Source organism: Tribolium madens, unplaced genomic scaffold (assembly GCF_015345945.1).
Source record: "Tribolium madens isolate multiple individuals breed KSU strain unplaced genomic scaffold, Tmad_KSU_1.1 Scaffold_3;HRSCAF=73;Tcas5.2_LG2, whole genome shotgun sequence".
Lineage (NCBI taxonomy): Eukaryota > Metazoa > Arthropoda > Insecta > Coleoptera > Tenebrionidae > Tribolium > Tribolium madens.
In genome coordinates, this window is record NW_025401006.1 from 13,414,967 (window position 1) to 13,423,956 (window position 8,990).

Consider the following 8,990-nt stretch of genomic DNA (forward strand, 5'->3'; position numbering starts at 1 on the left):
TTTTTGAAATTAATTAAATAAATGGAAAGGCAAAAAATAGAGACAACACAAATATGGGTAATAATAAAGTAGACTTCAAACAAACAAGTAAAGATGAAAAATAGTGTAGAAAGTCAAAAAATATTTTTTACAAAATTTGTGTTAGAAAGTTTACAAAAGAAGAGTGATACTATCAAAAATTAAATTACCAATTTGAAACCTAGATGTTTATTAAGAAATATCAAACTACAGTAACGTAATTTAAAAAATTCAAAATTAAGAAGAAGAAAATAATGCACAAACGCGAAAAATATTATTGTACAAAATTTGGTTAGAGTGTATACAGCAGAGACACGCGCGGGGGGCCTGGTGGCGCCGTGGCAAAGGCCGGATTCCAGAAAACCGTAATTGCTTTAAAATTAAAAAGCAAAATTGAAAGGCAAAATATGTAGTTCAAAACTTTTTAATATATTAAAAAAAGTCTTTTTGTTCATACTGATTATTATTTCTTTTACATTTTTTTTATAATAAAGTGTGATTTACTTTATTTTATATTTTTCTTGCGTTTAGTATTAAATTTTCAAAAAAAATTAATTAAATAAATGGAAAGGCAAAAAATAGAGAAAACACAAATATGGGTAATAATAAAGTATACTTCAAACAAACAAGTAAAGATGAAAAATAGTGTAGAAACTCAAAAAATATATATTTTTTACAAAATTTGTGTTAGAAAGGTTACAAAAGAGGAGTGATACTTTCAAAAATTAGTTTTTATTTATTAAGAAATAAATTTATAAAGAAATAAATCAAACTACAGTAATGTAATTTAAAAAATGCAAAATTGAGCAAAATGAACGAAAATTTGAGAAAAAAACATAATAAGAATGTAACAAAACATAAACCAAGCATAAAAAATTCGTATTTAAAACATGAGTTAAAAAAAATGAAACGCAAACAGAAAAATTACTTTATTTGTTTGTTCTTGGTTTACTTTAACTAAACACAGATAAGGATAATGTAAAAAAAATAAGGTAGTAAAGTAGGGCCAAAAAATACATTTATTATAATCAATTGGGCAATTTCTTTCATACATTCTAAAAAACTTGGGTGAAATTAAGCTAAAAATTACAAGAGTATTTCTTGTTGTTTTCCTTTATTTTACATTTTTCTTGTGTTTACTCTTACTAGTGTTTATTGTTTACTTATTAAATTTTCAAAAAATTGGATCTGTTTCGTGGCATTTTGGGCAACAAAGCAATTAAATAGCAAAACTTTTTAAAAACGTGTTAAAAAGAGTTATTTAAATATCAATTGAGTTCATTCAATTGCAATTTGAACTATCAAGGAGTTTGTTTAGTCAATTCCAGTTTATTTCATTTATTTTATTCCTGAAACAATAAANTTACTCTTACTAGTGTTTATTGTTTACTTATTAAATTTTCAAAAAATTGGATCTGTTTCGTTGCATTTTCGGCAACAAAGCAATTAAATAGCAAAACTTTTTAAAAAGGTGTTAAAAAGAGTTATTTAAATATCAATTGAGTTCATTCAATTGCAATTTGAACTATCAAGGAGTTTGTTTAGTCAAAAAATACTCAAAAAATTCAGTTCATTCAATTCCAGTTTATTTCATTTATTTTATTCCTGGAACAATAAAGTACTAGTTTATCCCTGTTCAGCGAAAATATATTTATTGAAGTCGATTTTACACGATTTTTTCTATGAATTCTAGAAAATTTTAAATTATACTAAAAAAAGTCGTTTTCCAATTTTTTTATACTTGTAATGTAGTTGTTTTACTTTATTTTACACTTTCCTTGTGTTTACTATTAAGTTTTGAGTCAATTGRGTTTGTTTGTTTTATTTTGGCCAACAAAGTAATTAAATCACAAAATATTATCTTTAAATATTTAAAAAACGTATCAAAAAATAATAAAATTTTGCCTAAACCAGAAAAAATAGGTTTGTACTTACATTCAAGAGTGTGACACTAAATCATTGGGAATTTACCGATGAGAAAATAAATAAAGATTAATATATTGTGTACTTAAAAGAAGGGGAGATTAGATAAAATATATCTACTTTAAAATAAAAAAATTATAAGTTTAAAACAGCGCCAAGATTTTGGTTTTTCAAGTTTCTATATTATCCTAAACGGAGAGAAATAAGAGAAAATAATCCGATTTTCGTGACAAAAAAACAATTTTTTTTTCTTTATCTTTTATATATTGACACTAAACTTGGACAAGTCGACGTAATTATGCAAATTAAAAAAAAAATTGTGTTAATAACCTTTGATTACAATTTTTTTTATTATGAATGTGTAAAACTGTACATTTATAATAAAATCAAAAATTAGAAATGTTCCAATTTAGTTGCTGATTTCTTAATTAGACATTAATGATTTATTTAAGTTTGTCATGAAATAAAAAGCAACCAAAACGAAAAAAATTCGATAACAAACGGTAGTGAATTATTTGGAAGTCGTAAAGTGAAATGTGTAAAGTCTAATTATTGCATTTTTTCATGTGCTATTCGTGTTTTTAACAAATTGTGTGTGTAATATTAGCGAAACTCCCTATTGAAACAAAAAACATTTAATTTGTGTAAAAAGTTGCAAAAATATGCTTTGATTTGAGTTAAATATTCACAAACTAAATATATGTTACAAAGTGGAAAAAAAGAACTATAAATTTTTTTAATTAATTTAGTTTTATCATTGTAAACCAGAAACATGACTTTTTTGTTTCAATAAAATTTACATTTTGAATTTCGCATTGATTTTTTTGCTCTTCATTTTTTTTGGCTTATTATTTTAAGAATGTTTTATTTTCTCTGTTTATTTTGTTCGATTTAGTTTATTTTTCATTGGAAATCAATGGAAATTTATTAAAGAAAGAATTGTGATAAAAAAATTATGATAAAAAATTGAAAGAAAAACAAGAAATTTTTATGAAAAATCGTAGAATCGACATATGTTATAAAAAATTTGTATTAATACGCAAAATCGGTGTTTTTGCTTTTACTTCTTTGATTTATTTCGTTCGATTTAGTACACTTTTCAAACGGTTTTGTTTATGTACTTTTTTGTCACTAAGAATTTTTTGATTATTTATAATTAAATTTGGTTTTATCAAACCGGAAATAGATATCTTTTGGCACTACTCACAAATAAATCCATGAAAAAACGTGATTTCTTTCTTAGTTTTTTGTTTCAATATATTTTCTTTTCACTTTTTTTTTATATTTTGCTTCATGTAAGAAATTTTCTTAAATCGATCCAAAAACACACTTTTTCCGGTTTTTTGTTTGAATTAAATATTTTTTAATATGAATTGATTTAATTAAAGAAAAAATTGTTTAATTAATGTAGAAAATTGCGAAAAAATGGTCTGAAATGAGTTATTTTGTTTTGTTTTATTCACTCTGGCTTTTTTAGAGTTGGGTTTATTTTGTTGAATAAATGACACAAATCGCAAAATCGATTAATTTCTTTTCTAAAAACTTTGATTATTTTACAAGATTTTATTATATCGAGACAAAAAACCTTAAAAACAGGTTCCGAATTATTTTATTGGATTTGGAATCGAGTTTATTAAAAATTTTGAACAAACTATACAAAAAGTTGACTTGTTTTTTTCTATTTTTTTCTAAATTGTCATGTAAATTTGTCATTAAATATAAAGCAACTAAAACGATGAAAATTTGATAGTGAATCGTAAAGTGTTGTTTAAGAATCAAGTGCTCCAATAAAAGAAAGAAAAAAAATTGTGGTATATTAACTTTTTTACTGAGTCAGATAAAAAACTAGAATAAAATAAAGAATAAACAACATTATTACGAGGAAAAAAAATGTAAAATCAAGCAATTTAGCCGATTTTATTCACTGTGGATAATTTTTTCTTTTACAATTAATTTTTTCTTTACTTTACTCAACTTCTTTCTCGTTCGTTGAAAATGTGAACCTATAGCCTCGTGTTCGCTCATATTTTAGCACAACGAACTCAATTGTTTGAAAACAGAAACGTGATGAATAAAAGTGGCCCGAATACGGCTGCTTGCGGTACACCACAAGTCAAACTCCGTTTAATAACACATGTTTTGTATCGCTTTAAATTTTTTCTTCGTTCATTGAGCTCCTCTCAAATTTTTTTTTTATTTCATTGTTAAGGAATCTATTATTAGGAGAGGTTAATGATTTTGTTCTAAATTATTCATAAATCCAGCAGTGCCAACAAGCATGCAATAATAAAACGCAATTAGCCTCTTTCCATCGCTTCATGTGTGTCAGACGGGCGGAGGCTCTGCCCCCGGGGCTTGACCCTGCGGAACAAGGCTAACCGTTCCGCAAAAATAAAACTGTGATGATGATTCGTTCACACTCGAAACGTTGCAGACCCATTTTTCGTCAATCGAAATTATAGCTACATTCCGAACTAAGTGGGCTATGAATTCCACACACCTAACATTCCAGATGTGAACAAGTTCATCGACAATTAAACAACTTTTCTTCTTATGTCTGATGTAATTTATGATGTCGATCGAGATGAATAAAATTTTGGGATTTTTCTTCTTTTATAACCCGGAATATGAGTCCGGGCGCGAGTACCGTTGCTTATAGCCCGGAGCTAGCGATGAAAACCCAAATTATAAGTAGCCTGTTTTAAAAAAGCAGTGGCGGAGATGGAAATCGGGCCGAGTAATACACCGTGACCTATTTCGTTTTTGTTGTTTGTAAACAAACAACAAACAGGTTGATGAACTTTTCAACGCAATTTTTATTTAATAAATTAAGACTAGCGATTAATTTGCATAATTCAACTCTTGGTTATGGCATGTCATAACTTGAGCACAGTTAGTGCAATTGTATTACATATTATAAATGCCATAAAGTTTTTATTTCTTGCTATAAATTTTGTAACTCTTTGTAAACTTGGGTTTAGTAAGAATGAGAAATTCTTCGACGAAAGCAAACCTTCACATGTGATTAGAAAGTTCACTTTTATCGTCAAAGACGTTATGTGTATCACTAGAACAAAAAGACACTTTTTCACTACTAGTTGTAAAAAGTGCCATTTTTCATGCCATTTGCCATGTTTCATTACTTGAAATTTCGATACGAGCCGCGTAGCGGAGAGTGAAGAACAAACGATGGCCTCCTTTAACATGCGTTTTATACTATTTTTAGTCTGATTTTTATTTCGTTGGCATTTAAATTAATAACTCTGTCCCGGACATAAAAAATTCTTATGTCATCACATTTTTTTGTGTTATTTTTATAAAAAGTCAAAAAAAAATAGATTAAAAGAACGTTTCCTAAATTATTTTAGTTAAGTTTTGGTTCTAATTGCTGAAAAAATCGCTTTAAAAATCAAAATTCACAATTTGAAATTAGTTTTTTGAAACTAACATGTCTCATATTTTGGTTACTCTTAAAAAAGGATAGCATAATGTAACTTATCACTGTAGAAACGAAAACAAAAAATAACAGATCATTTGTGTATTTTTGACGTTTTTTATCGATTTGTTTTAAAGTTTTTAGCTTTTTTTATCCGTTTTTTTTAACTTTTTGTCTTTTTTATTAGTTTTAACTGTAAAAGCTGTTTATGTACTAAGAAATAATTGTAACAAGAGTTTTGTAAAAAAATTCTATTTCGACTAATTCAAGAATTAGTTGATCAAAATCTCTGTTGTTTTATTTCGTTGCGACCTAAATTAATAACTATGCCCCGGCCACAAAAAAATTATGATTATGACCTCTTTAGCAAAATTCTTATATCATCGGATTTTTTTTGTGCCATTTTTATTAAAAAAACAAAAAAAATATTTAATAGTTATTTATTCGACGAGTTTGAGTATAAATCGGACTCTTTATTTGACCGAGTGGATTTTTTACCATCCACGAGGTGGAATAAAGCGTCCGATTTACACTCAAACGAGTGGAATACAACATTTTATTCTTCGAATTAGAGTCAACAAGGCTTAAACTTGCTTTAAATCTGTTAAAAATAATTTGACGTTTTGTATTGAGAAATGCCAAACAGTTGTCAAAACTTCCTTACACGGGAGAAAAACCGTAAATTTTGACAGTGTCGAAGAATAAAAAATGTTTTCTAAATTATTTTGGTTAAGTTTGGGTTCTAATAGCTGAAAATACTGCTTTAGAATGTAAAATTCACAATTTAAAATTAGTTTTCTGAAACTAACATAGTTTATAAAGTTTTGGTCACTCTTGAAGAAAGATAGCATAATGTGGCTTATCATTGTAGAAAAAAGACAGAAAATAACAGATCATTCGTGTATTTTCACTTTTGACTTGATACAAGTTTGTAGTTTTTTATCGATTTGTTTTAAAGCAACAAAAACTGAATTATGAATTTTTTAGTCTGAAAAACAGTTTTAGCAGTCTTTTGAACATATTGTTGCTTTTTGGTATAAAAAACTCTGTTTTTTGAGTTGCTGAATACAAATTAGAAAATGGTTTTATTAAAAAAAAAATTGATTTTATTGCCCATTTTCAAAAATTCTTAAGCAGTTTTCTGTTCAAAGGATAGATAAAAAATAAAATTTTTATGCAAAATCCACTCTGTTCCTAAAAAAATTGATATCTGAATAAAAAAAAATTGCTAATAACAGCCAAGAAATGATTTTTTCCTTTTTTCTTCTCAAAAAATGTATAATTACATACTTAGTTGTGTTTTTTTTTTAGTTATATTATTCTTCTTTACACTTTTTTTTTCTCTATTTTTCATTGTCTTTATTGCACTTTGTGTCTTTCACAATTGATTAAAAATTAAACAAGTGATGAAAAAAATGTTTTCTAAATTGTTTTGGTTAAGTTTGAGTTCTAGTTGCTGAAAATACTATTTTAGAAACTGTTCTGGATCAAGTAATCAAGTGATCAAATATACATTGGAATTACTGTTGTTAGTTATTTCAAGTTACAATTAATTTGTAAACAAGTCATAATTTGAAAATACAGAAGTTTTATTAAGAATTTCATATCCATTTATTGATACACCCTCTACAAACACTACAGAAACCAAAATTCACAATTTAAATTAGTTTTCTGAATCTAACATACCTTATAAAGTTTTGGTCACTCTTAAAGAAAGATAGCATAATGTAGCTTATCGTTGTAGAAACAAAGATAGAAAATAACAGGTCATTTGAGTATTTTCACTTTTGACTTGATACAAGTTTGACGTTTTTCATCGATTTGTTTCAAAGCAACAAAAACTGAATTTTGAATGTTTTAGTCTGAAAAACAATTTTGATAGTCTTTTGAACATATTGTAGCTTTATGGAAAACAATAAAAATATCAAAACTGTAGACCACACTTATTTCGACAAGATATTTTGCAAAATACACTATTCTTTGTTATATTTTTCTCTAATTTTGTAAAAGCTAAAGAAATAGTGCATAAAATTGGCAAAAAATATAATAAAAACCCTTAAAAAAATCGTTTCTGATTTTTATGTTATATTTTTCTTATTTTGTTCTTTGGGTCCTCCTTTTTTTCAAAATTCAGTGTATTTCTTTTCATTTTAATAACTGCATTACAATTAATATTGTTGAAATTTTTTTTCGCCTTTTTTAAGAACATCTTTCACAGTTGAAAGTAAAAAAGATGACTATTCTTATATTCTTCAGGTGCTAAGTGTGAATTAAAAATTTGATTTCTGTTTCAAAAAATTGCTAATAAGAGCCAAAAAAATATTTTTTTCTCTTCTTTTTTCTTCTCCTCTCTTCTCTTTTCTTCTCTTCGTTTCTCTCTTATTTCGACAAGATATTTTGCAGAATACACTACTTTTTTTCTAATTTTGTAAAAGCTAAAGTAGTGCACAACTTTGTTTCCTACTTTTTTCCAAAATTCAGAGTATGTTTCTTTTCAAAGAAAGAAGAACTAAATTTGTTTTTTTTTTTGTAAAAACACAAAAAATCTGGCAAAATGTTTATTATTGTAAATTGAACTGAAACTATAAATTAAAATATAATTATACAGCGTGTTCCATCTATGACTATCGGATCTAATATTTAATTCAATTTACCGACTTTCTGCTTTTTTTTGGCAAAATATTTAAATTCTTTTCGATTTTTTGTCTTTTATTTACTATCTCGAAAAAACGCTTCTTGTAGAATTTTTCTCTATTTCGCCTGCAATTTTTCCTCTAATTCAACATTTTTCCAAATCAGTTAGTAAAAATCTGATAAACAACTCTGCCCCGGCCATAAAAAATCGTCGACCTCTAAAATTCTTATGTCATCGGATCTTTTTGTGTCATTTTCACGTTATCCTTTTGGTTTTTGCCGCCGCCGTCTGCGGTCTTTTGTCTTGGTCCGTTTGATATTATATCCAGCGGTAGAAGATGCAAAGCAGTACGCGTTCTCACGGTCATCGCCGACCAATATCCTGGGGCAGTGACGGGCGGGTCTGCGCACGAGCCATCTCGAGGATGTCATTACCGAATGGTCGTAATCACAAACACCCTAGAAGATTAATGATGATGCACCTGACGCGAAATTTTTGCCTCGAGATTAACAGTTAATTCTAGCGAAAAATCATCGCAAAGTCCATATTTAAATAGCGCAAATGTTTGAATAACTGTCTGTGAGTGTTGGTTCCTGATAATATTTTGTTCGTTTTTACATTTCAGTTATATTCTTCATTCCAATTTTTTTCCTTTGTTTTCTAATGTGTTAATTATTACATTTCTGTGACTTTCACAATTGATTATACATTAAAAAAGTGATTAAAAATTTGTTTTCTAAATTATTTTGGTTAAGTTTGAGTTCTAATTGCTGAAAATACTGCTTTAGGAATCAAAATTTACAATTTGAAATTAATTTTCTGAAACTAATATATCTTGTAAAGTTTTAATCACTGTTGAAGAAAGATAGCATAACGTGGCTTGTCATTGTAGAAACAAAGACAGAAAATAACAGATCATTTATGCATTTTCACTTTTGACTTAATACAAGTTTGACGTTATTTATCGATTTGTTTTAA

General features: G+C 26.9%; 1 protein-coding gene across 2 annotated transcripts in view; it reads right to left on the reverse strand.

The window, feature by feature from the left end:
• Nucleotides 1-8,990, reverse strand: part of LOC123007815 (leucine zipper putative tumor suppressor 2 homolog) — a 75,581-nt gene that overhangs the window by 12,875 nt on the left and 53,716 nt on the right. The gene's annotated exons all lie outside the window — the stretch shown is intronic.